The sequence below is a fragment of the Plectropomus leopardus genome, chromosome 19 (genome assembly GCF_026936395.1).
Source record: "Plectropomus leopardus strain MGB_pleo_1.0 chromosome 19, ASM2693639v1, whole genome shotgun sequence".
Lineage (NCBI taxonomy): Eukaryota > Metazoa > Chordata > Actinopteri > Perciformes > Serranidae > Plectropomus > Plectropomus leopardus.
The window spans coordinates 17,512,188-17,530,119 of NC_142194.1; the positions used below are offsets into that span (position 1 = coordinate 17,512,188).

The 17,932-nt window shown below is 40.2% G+C and overlaps 1 protein-coding gene across 3 annotated transcripts in view; it reads left to right on the top strand.

The window, feature by feature from the left end:
- ankfn1b (ankyrin repeat and fibronectin type III domain containing 1b) overlaps window positions 1-17,932 on the top strand; it is a 170,350-nt gene that overhangs the window by 76,353 nt on the left and 76,065 nt on the right. The window lies entirely within an intron of this gene.

Below are 17,932 nucleotides of genomic sequence, written 5' to 3' on the forward strand. Positions count from 1 at the left end.
TGTCATACCGACACAGTCCAAGTCACTCATGCAGTCTAAAATGCTTGTAATCATGGAAAACACTTTGTATTTGAACACTCAATTTCAACTAAACAGTTTCTGTTTTGAGTTTAAGAAAGGAGCATGTTCCAGAGTTTGGAGCTGCAAAACTTTGCATTGCATGTCTGGAAATTCATTTGGAATAAGATACATTCTTACTTCTCTGATTCATTTGAATCTAGCCCCTCCTGCTGACCACCAGTCCTCCTAAAGCTCCTGGTATCCAGTGGTGGAATGTAACAAAGTACATTTACTCAAGTGCTTTACTTAAGTACAAATTTGAGGTAAATGTACTTTACTTGAGCATTTTCTTTTCATGTCACTTTTACTCCACTACATTTAAAAGGAAATGTACTTTTTTTGAAATTCACTCCATTTATCCGACTGCTTAAGTTACTTTACAAATTAAGATTTTCCCATAAAAACCTTACAAGAGTTTATAAAATATGATGTTTTTTTTTTAAAATAAATTAAATTAACAAAGAGTTTAAGTATTCAATTATCTGATTGTCAGAAAATTAATTGGCAACTATTTGATAAACATTTAAGTCATTTTCAGCTTTTTAAATAATTCTGAGTCTTTTTGGGAGTTGTTTTCTATTTATATATATACATATATATATAATTTTGAGTTTTCAGGATGTTTTTCTGTTTTTGATAATAATTTTCTTTTTGTTGTTTTTTTTATTTTTTAAATAATTACATTTTTGGATGTTTTTTCTATTGTTATACTTTTGAGTTTTTTATTTGGGGTGTTTTTTCCCCAATTTAAAATATAATTTTCAGTTTTTTGGGTGATTTTTTTTTTTCTTTCTCTGTGTTGGGTACTTTTAACACTTAAAGTTCTTTTTCCTGATTATACTTACTCGCTTTTACAATAGTAGCATTTCGATGCAGGACATTTACTTGCAACAGAGTATTTGCAAAGTGTGGTATTAATACTTCTACTTTAGCAAAGGAACTGAATACCTCTTTCACCACTGCTGGTATCACTTCTCTTGCCTTGTGTGACAAAGCAAAATGTTCTCCAGACTCTGCGACTGCCACTGGGCAGGACACCTGAGCCAGCCTGCATAAATGCTCCTGCAGGGGATGGCGAGGGTGGTAGGGTAGCGGGGTGCAGATAGGGGAAATTGCATGGATGCGATCCTGCATTGATGCCATGTTCCACATGCCCAGAATAGCCAGCCGTTCACGGATATCTCAGTACGTACAAACACTGTAAATTAGAGGCCTGCAGGTGGCAAAAAGAGTCATGAAGGGAATGGGGTGGGGTGGGGGGACACCGAGGCTGGAAGGGAGATGGTTGATGGGATTTGAGGCTAACTGTGGGGTGGGGGGGTTGTTTCTGGGGAGTGTGAGGCAGTGTGGAGTCAGCAGGGGTCAGGTTTGCTGTCTTGGGTATCAGCATCCGGACACCAACGCCAAAACAGCACAAACTGGAGAAACGATTAGACGAAAGGGAGAAGGGGGAGAGATGGAGAGACCTCCAGAGTGGGTCACGCTGTTTCACGGCTACTGTAGCCCCCTGGAGAGATGAAGACATGGCAGAAAGGGAAAGGAAAGGGGGGTTGGAGAATGAGACAGCAAAGAGGAAGGAGAAAGCCTTGGCGTCAGACGGGGGGTTGGGGAGGGGTATGTTATGACATGGAAATCCCAGCCTGTTGGTCATGCTGGCCCGCGTGGGGGCTTTAAGCGGCAGGAAGGCCTCAGAGTCCAGCCTGTCTGCCTCCTACCTGGCGCTGGTTGGAGCAAGGATACAAGGAATGAACCTGTCACCGACTCCTGCTTGTAAACAAACCAAATACCGTGGGAAAGATGAGGTGTGAAGCAGAGGATGCTGCTGTCTCCATGCCCTGTCTCTCCCTCCCCCTAGCTCATCAACCCCCATCTTTTTCCTCTTGTGTCAGCGAGAAATCAAATACCACCCCCTTCCTTCACTGATGTCCTGAACTCATGAACTTTCTGAAAAGCATGCACGGTTTTATTTGTTAGCCACATGAACTATTGAGGTGAGCCAAAAGCTGGAGCTCAGCTCTTCATGCCTTAAAGAGACGACTCTTCAATTCAAGAGCTCATTAGCCACACAAAAAGATCAAATTCCTGCCTGCCATTCCTTATGATATGGATATTAATACCTTATATCGTTTCGAAGGTTCTTCCCCTGTTGGCGCTAAATTTAGATTGCTGTCCTTGGTTCAGCTTGTTTAAGTTTGAAAGTTCCAGCTAGTTTACTCCTTTAATAATAAACCAGTGTACCAGATAATGTATTGCAGGTCTCTATGGCAACCACAGGCTTTGCATACAAGATACAGAGGACATGGCTATCAGCAGCCAGGCAGGCAGACGTTTTTAAACCTTGACATTTTTGGAGCGATACAATTACAAGTTAGTCCAAGACTTCCCATCGCCAACCCAGCCATGAAACCCACTCTCAATGTTCTTTCCAGTTTTGGATACATGCCCCCCCCCCCTTCTCCTCCTCCACATTGTCCTCTCCAAGACAGGTCCCACAAACACAGCCTGTCATTTTTAATAAATGCTTGAAACTAAGCACTAGGCTTTGTCCTGGTAGATCTAGAAATGACTAAGCAATGGCTGGTTGCAAAGAGGCCCTAGGGTGAGGGAATGGAGCTGGAAGGAGGAGCTGGCCCACGAGACGCCTGTAAGCCGTCGGGATACACACTGGCCCGGCCACAAAAATGAGCCTCTGGCCAGTGTTGGCCGCCCCTCTGGCTTTACACAAATACACTCTCACTGACACACGCACACACAAATGGAAAAGTGTGCCTGGAGGTGGCTGAGGAGCATGTAGAGAGGAAGAAAGATGATGGGAGAATTTGGGAATAGAGGGGAGAAGCGAAGGGTTGGGGCGTTGTAAATTCATTCATATTTCTCCCCCCCTCCCCCTCCCCGTACGACCAAGCCAAACCTCACTGGGTGAATCAGTGTTCCTCGTAAACAAGCCGCAAGCACACAATGGCGCCTCCAACTCTGGAGAGTCAGAGAGAAAGAAATGAGAAAAAGAAAAAAATGACAGAAAGAAGGCGTTCCAACCTTTAGAGTGACATGCCGGTGAAAGGAACACAATTACTAGAAAACGCCAGAAAAACAAGAATAAAAAAAAAAAGGCAAATAAGTTAACAACAGGATTCCCACAGTCATAACATTCCTGGAAAAGTTATTAAATTAGAAAAACTATTTTCCATGCCTGGAAATGCTTTGGAATTAATTAAATGTTTTGGAAAAGTTTTGAATATACATTGTTTTGGTAATTGTTTAAATGATGTTGGCAAAATTCCCAAAACATGTCTAACATCACACAAAATACATTGCATTTAAAATCTAGTTAATCTTTGCTTGGCTGTTGATTGAATCTTTGGTTTTCTTTCCTCCAAATAGGAGTGCAACATTGATGTTTATTTGCAAAACCCTGGAAAGTTCATGTTTATCAGCCTACTCATTTTAACTTACTAAGTTTAAGTCACGCAAATGGGGAAAAATATTATGGAAAAGTTATTTAAGTTTTAAAAAATTCATTGTTAAAAACATGTGGGAACTCTCTAAGAAGCTGTAAAATCCAGAGGCTTACTAAAAAAAAGTAAATGATCCTGACCCCCATGAATCAGTTATGCCTGAGGATATCATTTTTGTGGCAGTGCATTTAAATGCCTCAGCGCTGGCAATAGCAATGGCTGGAGGCATTATGTTTTTGGGTTGTCTGTCCAGCCATCCCTTCGTCTGTCCCATTCTGTGAACGTGATATCTCAACACCTTAACGGAATTTCTTTAAATTTGGCACAAAACTTCACTTGGGTTCAATGATGAACTTATAAAATTTTGGTGGTAAAAGTTCAAGGTCAATGTGGTCTTGTCTGTCTTATTCTTCTAAATGCGACATCTCAAGGACACCTTGAAGGTACTTTTTCTAATTTGGCACAAATGTTCACTTGGACTCAACAATGAACTGATTAGAATTTGTTGGTCAACGGTCAAGGTTAATGTGAAATTGTGTCCGTCTCAGTCTCGTGAATGCAATACCTCAGGAAGGACTTTGGGAGTTTTTGCGAATTTGGCACAAACATCTCCTTGGAGTCAGGAATGACCTGGTTAGAATTTGGTGGCTGAAGGACAAAGGGCAAGGTCCCTGTGACCTGACAAAACATGTTTTGGGTGATGACTCAAGAATTTACACGCCATTTTTTAGTGTCATAACTCAGAATATTTAGATACTTAATTAGTGACACTATTTCAGGTGTCCATCATGAAATTGCGGTGATTGTATAGATCTTCTGTGCTGCTGGGGTAAAGATATGTGTGAAGCACATAGATGGACAGTAAATGGATTTAATTTGACTGGTTCCCAGAGGCTTACAACTGCTAGGGAGTAATTATAGTTTTATTTAAAGTCCATTTACTGTTTTTTGAGGCTTTAAAATGTAAAAAAAACAAACAAAACCAAAACATACACTGAAATACTTTGCACAATGTAATTGTTTTGTGTATTGCAGCATATAACAAATAATTCATGAGCCAAGCCAAATCAGTCACACACCTTTCTTCCATCGTATTTTAGTCCTCAAGCTCTACCGTGATTGCACACAAAAGCAACAGGACCCTCTTAGGACTAATGTATTCAGATTACAGGCAATTATGGCTTATTACCATTTTGTGGGGGAAGCGGGGCTCATTTGCAGTATTTGTTCAGTGAATGTCTAATAGCGGGAAAAGGGGGAGGGAGCCTCGTGCTTCCTGCTGTGCGAGCTGTGATGCTGCAGGAGAACTGTAGCGTAGCGCAAATATTAACGACTCATTTCCCCCTCACCTGGAAGACGAAAGTGGAGCTAATCCAGATACATCAGCACTAATAGCCCAAATAAATCACTTGCGAGCTCACTTTGCGGCTTGTTGTCTTTTGGAGGGAACAGATATGGAAAGCCAAGCCATGGTCTGGTACTCATGAAAGGAGCATAATTTACATGTTTGAACTTCTTTTAAACTATCTCTTTGTTGCTACAAAGTATACACTCTGATTAAACATCTATGTGTTTGGTTCAGTTCTTGAGATGTCAACAAACACCACACCATCAACTTTGTGTCACATGCTTTTGGCACAACTTGCATTCTGTTTTCATTTGCTGCAATTATGCACACATGCTCAAATAGTCCCCCTTTTTCTTCTCCCTTGCAGTTGAAATTCTCTGTGTTTTAGTGTAGTGAGTCTGTGAGTGATCATCATGTTGTGTGTCTTTGTAGTGGTGAGCGGTAGGGCTAAGTGAGGTCAATATTTAGATTTTAAGCTGACATGGCTGTGTGCTATTTACACAAGAAATGCTGTCATCTTAGATATTGAAATTAGTGAAAACTTTACCAATCAAATTGCTGAATAATCAAATGTTAAATATGTGGCCACAGGGAGTAGCTTTATTGCCTGCCCAGCTCAGCATAAGCTGGCCAAAATCAATGTCACTCTCGTCCAATTTACTGAAAAACAAAAACAGCCTAAGCGCAAGTGTTAAGTGGCTTTTGGAAAGTTTGGGTACCAAGAGGATTTGAGACAGATTTCTTCCACTGACAAGAACCCTTTAATGTTAACCATTTGAAACCTGAGCAAAGTGACATGATTTCTTTCAAAAACATGGGAAGAAGGCAAAATTACAAAAAAGTACAAGAAAATAACCTGAAAGTTAGCACAAAAATAAAATGGGGAAAGGAAAAACAAAAGCAAGGAAATTACTTGAAAACATGCTAAAAAAAAAACACATGAATTCCTCAACAACATTTTAAATATATAACTATGTATATATTGACAATTATCAAAAACACAGCACAAAACAGTGATGTCAGTGCAGGTTTCAGAGGGTTTAGAAGCTTAAAGGAATATGTCATCCGCAAAATGATCATTTGTATATCAATTAGTCATGCAATGTGACCTTGAATTCGTGAAGGAAACGCTTTTCTTGCTGAGGGTGAACATCTTGATTTATTAATTGATTGGGGACAAAGTTTAACAACAGCAAAATTATATCAACACAGCAGTTTACAAACTCTCCCATACTATGGTTTATTTTTTTTTAAAGACTGTTTTAATGGCTTTTGCCTTTACTATGTATTGGATAGCGTAAGTGTGAAAGGGGCAGAGAGAGGGGGCGGCATACAGCAATGCGCTGCAGTCAGCTGCTGCAGCAAGGACACAGCTTTTGTACATGGGGTGCCCACGCTACCAGCTGACCTACAGGGCGCCCCCCATACTATGTTTTTTTTTTTCCTAAGAAAAAATGCCAACATGTCTTCATACAACGGTTCGTATGATATTCTACAAATTAGCGCCCCTCGAATTAACTGACATAATTAACATGAAGTTGGGTAAATAACATTAAAGTTATGTAATTAACGTAAAGTTACGGAGGTTAGGTTTAGGAAAAGAAACATGGTGACGACCTACGTTAAAATGACTCAAAGGTAACACTGTTGCGAATACTGGTCTCCTGTGGAGTGCCCCGGGGGAAAGTCATGTGTTTTGTCACCCATCCACCACCCCACCCTGCCTTCTTTGGTCGCATGATTGCAGCCTCACAAACTTCGTGGGTTGTGCATGCATTACTGACTAATGATGATGTGGGATAAATTTTGGTGTGTTACTTTTTGTAGGAAAATGTACCAGCAGTGCATAAGTGACAGAGCACAGCTGAAAATACATGTGTTTAGAAGGAAATGAACATATAACTGGATAAATAAGACTTACATTTTACTGCATGAGTTGTGTGAGAGTTTGGAAACAGCTCTTTTGATATAGTTGTAAAATTTTCCCATTGAGGCATGTGAGGGTACATTTTTTCAACGATTCCAGTTAACATGGCATCTTTTACTGATATACACAAGGTCATTTTGTAGGTGAATTATTCCATTAATCAGGAGCAAACTCTCCCCTTTATAACTACTTCTTGAGTGCTGCTTGTTTGACTCAACGATGGACCAAAAAAAAAAAAAAAACAGATGACACTGTTGCTTGCTGGATGATACTCCAAGCTGTCAAACTCAGCATCCTTCCAGTGAAACCTTTTGCCCCACCAAATGTGAAGCATGAAAGGGTCGCTGTGTAGCGCCTTCGCTTTCCTCTGGACTCTTCAGTTGTGTTGCTGTGTGATGGGAGTCTGTGGCGGTATATTTAGGTGTACGGTTTGGGACAGGAAGAGGGGAAGCGCTGAGGTTATTTGATTGCTTCATTATGGTCATATATATGGCCATATATTTATGTATACTTTGTTATGTATGTCATTACATGTACACCAGTGAGCGTTTGTTTGTTTGTGTGCATGTGCATGTGCATGTGCTTGTTGGGTGTGTGTGTGTGTGTGTATGTGTGTTTGCGTATGTTTGTGTGTGTGTGTGTGTGTGTGTGTGTGTGTGTGTGTGTGTGTGTGTGTGTGTGTGTGTGTGTGTGACTGAGTAAAGAGGGCTCAGTGTTTGGACCACCCTGTGAGCTGGGCTGAGTGACAGCATGGGCCTCAAGACTCATGCAGTACACACACACACACACACACACACACACACACACACACACACTCTCACATACACGCTCAAGAACATACAGTACTCAAACACACACGTCAGCAAGCTCATTTTTCAACATGTTTTCTACTCTATTAATGTCTCATGACCAAATACATATCATACTCCAAAGCAAACATGCTGTATTAAAATGAAATAAATCACTTTGGGATCAGGAGAGAACACACACTCACTGGAACCACCCAGTAGTATCAGAGCAAAAGTACCTGCTGTTTTAACCCTACCCCCTATACCCCGTATTTCTCGACACCTGACCTAAAAAGACAGGTCAAACATTGCTAAGGTGCTTGAGAAATAGTATTTTTCTCTCCCTCTGTGAATTTGACGAATAAAGTAAATGCGGTGATGACATAAAGCTAAACTGAAACAAATTGTTACTTATTTTCAGACCCTTTTGACTGCAATTTCCCATTAGTCGCCAGTTGTTTCTCTTTATTGCGCGTTTCCATGTAATGAATAGAGGCACGAGTCCAGTAAGCCACCACAATGAAGTGCTAGCCTTGCTAACAGTGTATACTTAGGCCCCCAGTCAGAAATTTAAAACAGGTCAGGCTGTGATGAGGTCATTTATATCAAAGGCTTATTTTTCTTACAAGACATTGGACTAGTTTCTGCTTGACCCCCTGCTATCATGTAGAGCATGCACGCACGCGCGCACATACACACACACACACTTACTTGTGGTTTTGATATGCTTAAGAGGACATCATATAAACTGACAATAATTTCATCAAAGCAGAAATAAAGTGCAGCACAATAACATTGCCATAAACACTGAACAAAAATTTAAACGCAGGACGTTTGTCTCTTTGCTCCCACTTTTCACAGTTTTACGTTAAAGAGCTAAGACTTTTTTCATATACTTAATAGATATATTTCTCTATTGAGAAATCTCTCTCTCAAGACCCTGGTGAGGACTGTGAAGATGAACTTGAAATTCTTCGTTTGTGCAGACCAATTAGACCAATCAGCTATCCGGGTGGCTGATCTGAGACGCCGGTGAAGATGTTGGATGTGGAGGTCCTGAGCTTGTGTGGTTACATGTGGTCTGTGGTTGTGAGGCTGGTTGGATGTACTGCAAAATTAACACAGTCCAAATGAATTAAAGATGTCTCAGATCTGTAACCGAAAATTGGAGTTAAAACAGAAGCATTTGAATTTTTGTTTTGTGTATTTTGTGTGTGTATCAGTTGTGTGTGTGCGTGTGTTGGAGAAAGGGAGAGAAAAAAGGTTGGCGGTTTTTAGTTTTTTCTTCCTATCTAAATCCAGTGCTTGTTTTTTTAGTCCATCAGAGCCAAGACTAGAGGAGGAAAAATGTCCTTTTTGCAACTGCAGTAAACCTCAAACTTGTAACATCTTCAAAAGTAGTAACACATTTTTTTTGCATTCCTAGCTGCTCTGGCTCTTGTAGTTTAATATTGACCAGCCAAACAAGCATCTTGCTAGCCATTCTAAAGGTGTTGAATAATAATTTGGAAGACCTCTGTCCTAGCATCAGTTTCAAGGATATCAGAACTGTAAAATCTTTTGTTTTCATGGAAACTTGGCTAAATCCTGGACAGCCTCTGCAGCAGCTGCTCCTCTAATCTATCCATCTGACCCATCAGCTCAGATCGATCCGGCCTCAAACCAATCGAAAGGAAGACATGAGTGTGATGATCAAAGTTTTTTGCTTATAGAAAACCATGGAATCACAAAGCAGCAGCCTACAATTAAAGAAGAAGCATAAAAGAACTAAATTACAATGTACAAGTTAAAGGCGCTAACAGGATCACATTTCCCTGGACCTGTATTTTGTGTGATTTCATCTGAAAAATAAATTATTGTAATTGTAATGTATTGTCAAAATCTAAAATGGTTCTCTTTACTTTAAAAGTGCAACATATAACATTTCCCAAAACTCTCTGTATGTTAACATGCATATGTACGAGAAGCTTAGCATTTAAAGAAAGTTAAATCCTGACTAGATTCCTATGAAACTTTCCTTGCAGTCAGGTGGTCCCCTCCCATTCTCGCCAATGTCTTATCCCCTGGATGTCTGGATAGGAAATAAAAGTTGGAAACTTTGAAACACTTTTTGGAATTGTTAAAAGTCTCTGGATCCATAACCGTGACCATGACATCATTGAAGAATCACTTGCTGTCATATTAAGGTGCTAGAAGGCCAAAAAAATATCAAGAGAAAGAACATTATTTAAAAAAAAAAAGTCATCAATTATTCCATCTGTTGCTGTGACTGCCAAATTCCAATAAAAGCTATAAATTACATGACTGTGAACCAGTGTTATAAATCCCTCTAGTTGACCTCTTAACCTCTTCTGTTGTTAGATGATAACTGTACTGATACTGATACTGAGTCGCAGTCTCAATGCTTATACAGTAGTTTAATAATATAACCGCATAGCGGAAGTCCTAAAAATAAGACTGCTGAAGGCAACTAATCTCGTAACTGATAAAGCAGCCTTCTCAAATGAGAGGCAGGCGTTGGTAAATGAGAAGCTGATGGGAGCTCTTTCTCTTATTACTCTCTAACTCATACAGTAGATCCTTGCTATGGGGTTGCTATGGGGCTGCCCCTCTGGATCTGCCAACACATAAAACATTTGTATATTGCATATATATTATTGCATATTGAGAAAAAGTGCCCCAGCTTGACTATGGCTGTCATAATGTTATACTTTTGGCACCTTAAAAAGAGCAAGGATCTTACAAATGTTCTATAACACCTGTACATTAGTTAAAGGGGGGCTATTATGCTTTAAGTTATTTTCAGTCATATCTAATAATACGTTGTCAGATATTCACATTCAACATGGCTATGTAAAAGTTATCCCTATGAGCAAAAACTTCAGGCTTCAGACTGGTGAATAAGCAACTGTTTTTTAAAATTTTTTATTTTACTTTTGCGACTAACTTATTCCAGCTCATGGCAGACTTATTTATATGGTCATCTGCCCCAGGCACTGCAAGTTCTTACATTATACCGCTACATGTAGCTACATGCTCAGGTCAGGAAAACACATCATCTTGTTTGAAAATGTTTGTGTAGATTTCTGTTTAGATGGTTGTCAGAACATGTCAGGTTCTAAAGATTTATGTTTTGGGCTTTTCTTGGTGCTGTTTTCATGGTAGAAAGTGCCACAAAACACTTGCACATTTCCTAGCTACACTGACAATGCAAAGATGCCGAAGGCACTGATGCAGAAAGACAACGCAACACTAATCATTCAGAGCAAACATGAGGGGATCTTAAAAAGACGTGTTAAACCGAAGTGTCTAAGAGTGGGGGGAAATACAGGTTTTCCAACATAAACTGTGTGAGGAAAATTAAGCTTTCATATATTCAAGTAGAAACCCACTGTATAAAAGTAATGCACATAGCCACCAAACCAGTGGCTGACTCCCAGCATTTTGGGTGTCGCCATCTTGGATTTTTGAAGCCTAAAGTGACCATATTTGGACAAGAGGTTTGCACCCTGGAGGAGCAAGGGGTAGATATGACTGAGTACCCAGAGTGACTTCTTGCAAACAGCCTGTCACTTAAAGGGTTCACATCTTTAATCATGTATAATTTTAAACCTTAATAGATTATAAACACATTAGTTATTTGGAAATTCACCCTCAGTACGGTTGCATGAATGTTGAAATTAGCTATTGGCACCAGGCTGTTAGGCATTTTGACATGAGTGTTTGTGAGGATTGACTCATTTTTGGAGCCAGCCTCAAGTGGTCATTAGAGGGACTGCAGTGTATTGCACTTACTGTAACCGCTTGCCCAAAGTACAAGTCTGAAAATGAGCTTTATAGGTTTCCTTAAAATATTGTCACATGTACTGCTACAGACTTGTTTCCGTGTTTGTCTGTTTCTTTGCACAATATGTAGACACACACAATTTAATGTAAATATTGCTGCCCTTTGCACCAATGCACTCAACCCCCAGTAGTTAAACAGAGATCTATCTAAATGCTTACTACAGTATTTTGATAGATGCATGACTCAGTCTGAGAAGAGCTTTGCAAAGTGCAGCGAAACGGGCAGCTGTTTGCAGTAGCAGAAAGGGAAGGGAGGAGAGACACTGGCTCGCTGGTTGGCTTGCGGACTGACTGGGGACATCAAAGAGGACGGAGCCAGCGCTGAACAGAGCTTGCTCCCAATGATTAAAAGCAGGGGCCACAGTAACGTCTGGATGGGCCATTTAAAACTAATGAGGGAAAATAAATAGAGCCATGGCTATTGGCCTGTGTAGGTGGAGAGAATGTGTGTGTGTGTGTGTGTGTCTGTGTGTGTGTTTTCATCTGTGTTTGTCTGGCTATCTTTGAGCAACAAACAACATGTGTGCAGGTTAATATCAGAATATGTTGAACACACGTGACAGTGATTTAACTTAATGAATCGCGTGATGCACAGTGGAATTTACACTTGGATTATCTTTGATTTAAAGGGCGAGGTCAGCCTCCACACTGATGCGTTATCGCCTGCAGGTCTATTCTTAACACCACAATTGATCTGTACAATCATATGCTGAATAATATTGCCGTCATATTTTACATCAAAATTGACTCACCCTGCGCCGCTGCGAGTGACTGTTTATAGTATTGCTTGCGGTACGCTCTGAGGGATGTAGGCAGCAGGCATTTGATTTTATGAATGAGTCATTCTACTCTGGATCATTTGTCCTCTCCTTGTGTTGTTGTGACACACGCAAATAGGAACATGTGCACAGAGTGAGGCGGAAGACAAGTAGGTGGAAGTGAAGTGCCGATAAGAAAGCACCAATTAACGGACAGTCAGCGGGCAAGAGGAATGATTCATCCAAGGTGAAGGTTGTCTATAAGTAAATTTTGTACGTCATGAGTGACATCAGTACCTGATGAATTGCGTGCATTAATTAGTCATCATATTTGTCTGGGTTTGTTTTTAAAAAATGGAACTTTGACTTTTTTTGCTTTTTTGCTTCTGTTGCTTTTACTACTCTACTTTCCAGTTTCTTCTACAATAAATCTTCTGCCTTTTGTCATTTTTGACATCAGTACATGATACACTGCATGAAATTTTTAGTCATCATATTTGCCTACATTTATCAACAATGTAACTTTGACTTCTCTTTGCATCCTAAACCAATCTACTTTTTTTTTGCTATTCTGCTTCTGTTGCTTTTACTTTTCTAGATTTCAGTTTCCTTTGTAATATATTCTGCCTTTCATCGTGTTTTCATCCAAGGTGGAGGTTGTCTATAAGTAAATTTTGTAGGTGAGCGACATCAGAACATGATGCATTGCTTACATTTGTTAGTTGTCATATTTTCTATATTGGATTTTTAAAAATGCAACTTTGACTTTTCTTTGCCTCCTTAACCAATCTACAATTATGTTTGCTATTCTGCCTCTGTTGCTTTTACCACTCCTGTTTTCAGTTTCTTCTTTATTAATTTATTCTGCCTTTTGTCGTGTTTTCTAATTTACAGTCCCTTTGTCTTTCTTTCCCCTTGTTGTCATCATCTTTTCCATGTTCAAAGCGCAGCTTAAGCAAAGGCACAGACTGCACAGCTCCTACAACAAGCCATCGTTTTCTTTGTTGACAATCCAAGTGCTTGGCTGGATGATGGTACGAAAAAGCCAACCCATCTTAACGGATTCCAGGCCCCTTTCACAATGTTAGTGTCAGAGTTGAGTTATTTCTCAATTCGCCGCTCTTCCAAGATCTAATGGGCAATTATCTGTGGAGGAGAAGTTAATGGGTGTCCCATTTCACAAAGTCCCCAGTTATTTATGTCAATGAGCGCCATTGTGTGGAAACGTGGCAGACCCGTGCTAACCGCTCGACTTGTTTAGATTTTCTCTATGGAATCCCACACTCATTGTAAGCCAGCACTAACCGCAAGACCAATGTGTGTGTGCGCATGTGTCTGTATGTCAGCGTGTGTTTTATACATGTGTTAAGTCCAGTCTAAGATGTAGAGTACCAGAGTGTGTGTAGACCAGCGTTGATGTATATAAATGCAAAGGCATGATGAAAGTATACGCTGACCACCCCAATACACACAAATCCTCATAAACAGACATCCCGCCTCCCACATACACCACACACACACTCACCACAGACACTTACACAAGCAGTGCCGTAGACCTACAACCACATACTCAGACACCCCCTTACACACACACACACATACACACAGCTCAAGTCCCACAGCCACATATGCAGGCATCCCCCCATACACACACACACACACACACCCACACACCCACACACACACACACACACACACACAGAACCAGAGACCCACCACCAACATCAACACCCACAGGCTCAGGCTTGGTGACATCATGGCTTGGATGACAGCACGTCTTCCAGCCCCATTAGTCTGATTGTAGGTGGCTCCGCCGCAGTGATTTATGGGTAAATATCCATAGTCTCTCTCCACTGTGTTGATTTATAAGCCATGTTTTGGTCCCTTTGGTCCCCAGACCACAAGACTTGGGAGGGGGAATCCTGTACAAATAATGACATTGTAAAACTGGAGACAGAGGGAGAGAAAACCCGCCCTGTCACTCTCTCATCACCCAGCGCTGTTGTCATGTTTTGATTGGTCAGTGGAATCAGGAAGCACATGCATGCACGATGCCAAGTTAAACTTTCAATTTTAGTCTTCTTGTAGCTCTTTGCATACACCTGCCTGCCTTTGAATGTAACTAGCTAGCTGTCTCATGTTGCGTCTGTCTTTCTGTTAGCCGCCCAGTCTTTCTCTCCATTTGTTTTCCTATTGATGTCATGTATCTGTTTGTCAGCTCTCCTTTTGTCATCTGTTTTCTTTCCATCTTTTTTCTTTGCCTCAGAAGTGTCTGAGTTTTTAAAAGCCCTATTAATTCTGTCTAACACCACAGTGGAAAATGAAATAGCACTCAAAAGAAAGAGAGAAAGAAAACCCCTTTTCCCACCGAAGTTACCACGTGTATCCAGATTTAGCCAATAGACTGCTTTCCCATTGTCAGTAGTGCACCAGCAGTGTACAGGGTCTGCATTATACGAGTATAACTTACTGTTTTTGCTTTGCTTTTTCTGATGTGTCACGTTTAATGTCACAGACAGGCCGGGAAACAGGTTAGTAAACAGTGCAAAGCAGCATGGAGGCCAGTGAAGATGTTAAGGTGGTTATTTCTTCTCATATTTCTCACTTACTCAGACTCTCTCTCACTTGACTCAATTTGGAACAATATTCAATCGCTGCTTGGATGGAGATGCATGTGTGGTGGCCTGTCATTCAATTGTGCAGACGAAGGGGCCTAAAATGAGTGTGTCCACCTGGGTGTCATATATGCATCACTGCCAATCAAAGCCCACCTGAGCTGGAACTGATAAATACCCTTGACAACTTTTCACATCTTACGTAACCTCCACATCATCCTTGCATTCATTTTTGTTCTATAATCACTGAACATATTACTGCCTCTGCTCTGAACCGTTTGGCTAAAGAAAACTTCGAGTGAACCTAAAAACACCTTGTGGTGATTTGCGCAAAGTTTTTGCCCGACACTTAATGTATTTTCCAGATTTTTGTCAACTTTTAGAATAACAAAAAGTCAGGGTATAATTACTCCCAGAACTACTGTTTTATATTTTAATCTATTTGCCTTCCTTCTACCCTCTTTCCCTTCTTTCTCCCCCATGACTCCATTTTAGTTCCATCTAAATTGTTTCATTTTCTTCATATCTCTTGCTCTTTTTCACCTTCTCACCCTTTATTTTCCCTTCGCCAACCCAGATGCGTGCGAGGCCCCCAGTTGACCGCTCTGAGCTGTTGTTTATAATTGAGTTGTGCTTTGTTACCACAGCACACAGAAAACTGCCCTCAGTCCAAACAAATCTGGCAATCGATTAAGCAGTAAAAATGCACTGACCCTACTGGCCAATAGTTGCTAGTTGGAAAGGGTCTTGGAAGACTCGTATCTCAAATCTGTTGTAATCTTCGGTCTACGTGTCACTGTGAAATATTACAAATGCTATCAGTGTTTTGTATTAATGAACATACTTTCACTTCTACTTTGAGACAAATATGTATTGCTTTGCTCCTCTATCAACAGCAAAATATATTTGTCTAGCAAGTTATTAGAACATTTTTCTATTACAATTATTTACTGTACATTATGAATTTTCACTATCACATTTTAACAGCACAATGATTACACATTGCACATTAACATTGCAGTTTCTGATATTATTATTATTAGTGATAATATTATTTCATTGTTATTTTGGGAGGCTTTGCAGGGCATAATGTGTATCCTGAAGCCAGCTGTTACACTTCCTCCCAGGAGCCTGTATGGGAGGGATACACTGAAAGGCCACCAGGAACCCATTGAGAGCCTTTCAAGGAAGTTGTGTGTTGATGTGTGCATGTATGAGAATGAGTGTGTATGAGCGTGCATTTGGATGTGTGTGTAATTGTGTGTGAGTTATAATTAGAAAAGCTTCTCTTGACTGACAGGTGTCAGGACAACCTGCTGCGGCCCCACAGAGGTGCATGCTGGGTGCTCGCATCTCCTATAGTCTCAGCCTCAGAAACTGTCAGGTGGATTTTATTGCTGAAGAAAGCAAGAGTGGTGATGGAGGGATGAACAGACACAAGTAGGAATGAAGGGGATAAAAAAAGAAAGTATGACAGAATTTCCTGTGTATCCTTTCAGAGCAATGCCAGCATGTTTGACATTTCCACCAGCTATGAGTAATGTTCCCTATACCGCTCAGGCTGCACAGTACTCACTCAGCGGACAATGAGGTGGCAGAGATTTGTGTGTGCCCACAGCCAGACATTGAAAACACACAGTGAGTCATAATACACCATGCCAACACCATACACACATATACTGTCTTTAGTACATGCACATACACACATTGACTCACACACAGCAGTTACCCACAGTCTCAAAAAAAGTGGCCAGCCACTAAACACAATGTAGATTTCGTGACGAAATTGATTTATATTGACGTCCACCAGAGCTAAAAGTCTGAGCGGGTGGGCGACTACTGTAAGAGGAAGCATGATTTGCTTGCTGTTCATGACCAGTGCTCTCCACATGTGCTCTCTGCATGCTGGTTTCCCGTGTATAATCGTCCTTTTAGATTGATACTCAACTCGTGGGTAAAGAACTAATTTTATGTGTCCAGCAGTCTAACGGTCGATGATCCTCAAGGTCACTGCCATACACCAGAGACTTGTTAAGTCATTTTTAAAAAATTTTCATCACAAAATAGAAATAAAGTGATTTTACTTTATTAAAGCTAACATTACTTTATTAAATCAGAAGTGCTCCTAATGAATAGTAATCCTTCAAAAATTTAAATTTGCACATGGCAGCAGATGTTGTTATCATGGTGGGCTGCCACAAATAAAAGAATGTGCATATAGAAAACCCTGTTGCGTAGCTTTACTATTTTGAAAGTATTTAACCACTGAGTGTAAAACTTGTGTTTTGGATGTTTTTTTTCATACTGTAAGTGATGTTTTGCAACTTAATTGTAAGACCATTAGGGTCTTGATGACTGCCACGAGTGGAAACTCATTGGTCAATTTACCTTGGAAGTAGGTGACGTTGCACCAAAAACAACAACAAAAAACCCCACTGTACTCCTAAAAGAAAAATATATGAAACTCTAATTAAATAAATAATGAAAACATGCAGTAGATGCTGGCAATTTATGGGTTGCAGAGAATCACTCCAACATCTTATGTAAGACTTGCCTTGGGGATATCACAAGTCAATAGATCTCATGTGAATTAGCTTTATGTGGAAAAAAAAAAACATTGTTCATGGTGTTAACAGTAATACTGACTGTCAGAGTCTGTACACATGTAGAAATATTACCCGGCAGTCGTGAGCATAATCTTTTTTTATGTGGGATGAGACAATTATGTTTTATCTAATTTAAAATAAAATTTGATTGTTGAAGAGACTAAACTCATCCACTCTTGCAGTGTCTCTTTGGTGGTCCGCATTAGTGTGCAGTAGATTTTTTTAGGTCTTGAGAGAAGCCTCAATAAACATTTAAACTACAACATATTGAATCTTGTTATAATATCTGTTTTATCATCAACCACTGTACACTGATGACTAACTGCTATTCTCGCCTAATCAACAAAATCACACATTGTGACACATCTGTTCTCGCTCACCTTTTATGAATGCCATATTAAGCTTTTATCAGTCTGACAAGTGTAACAATGGGGTGGGATTCCATTCCAAGTAAATCTTTTAATAAATACAGTGCATAACATAGTATACACACAAAAACCTATTTGAGCTGTTTGTCAGCTTTAGACAC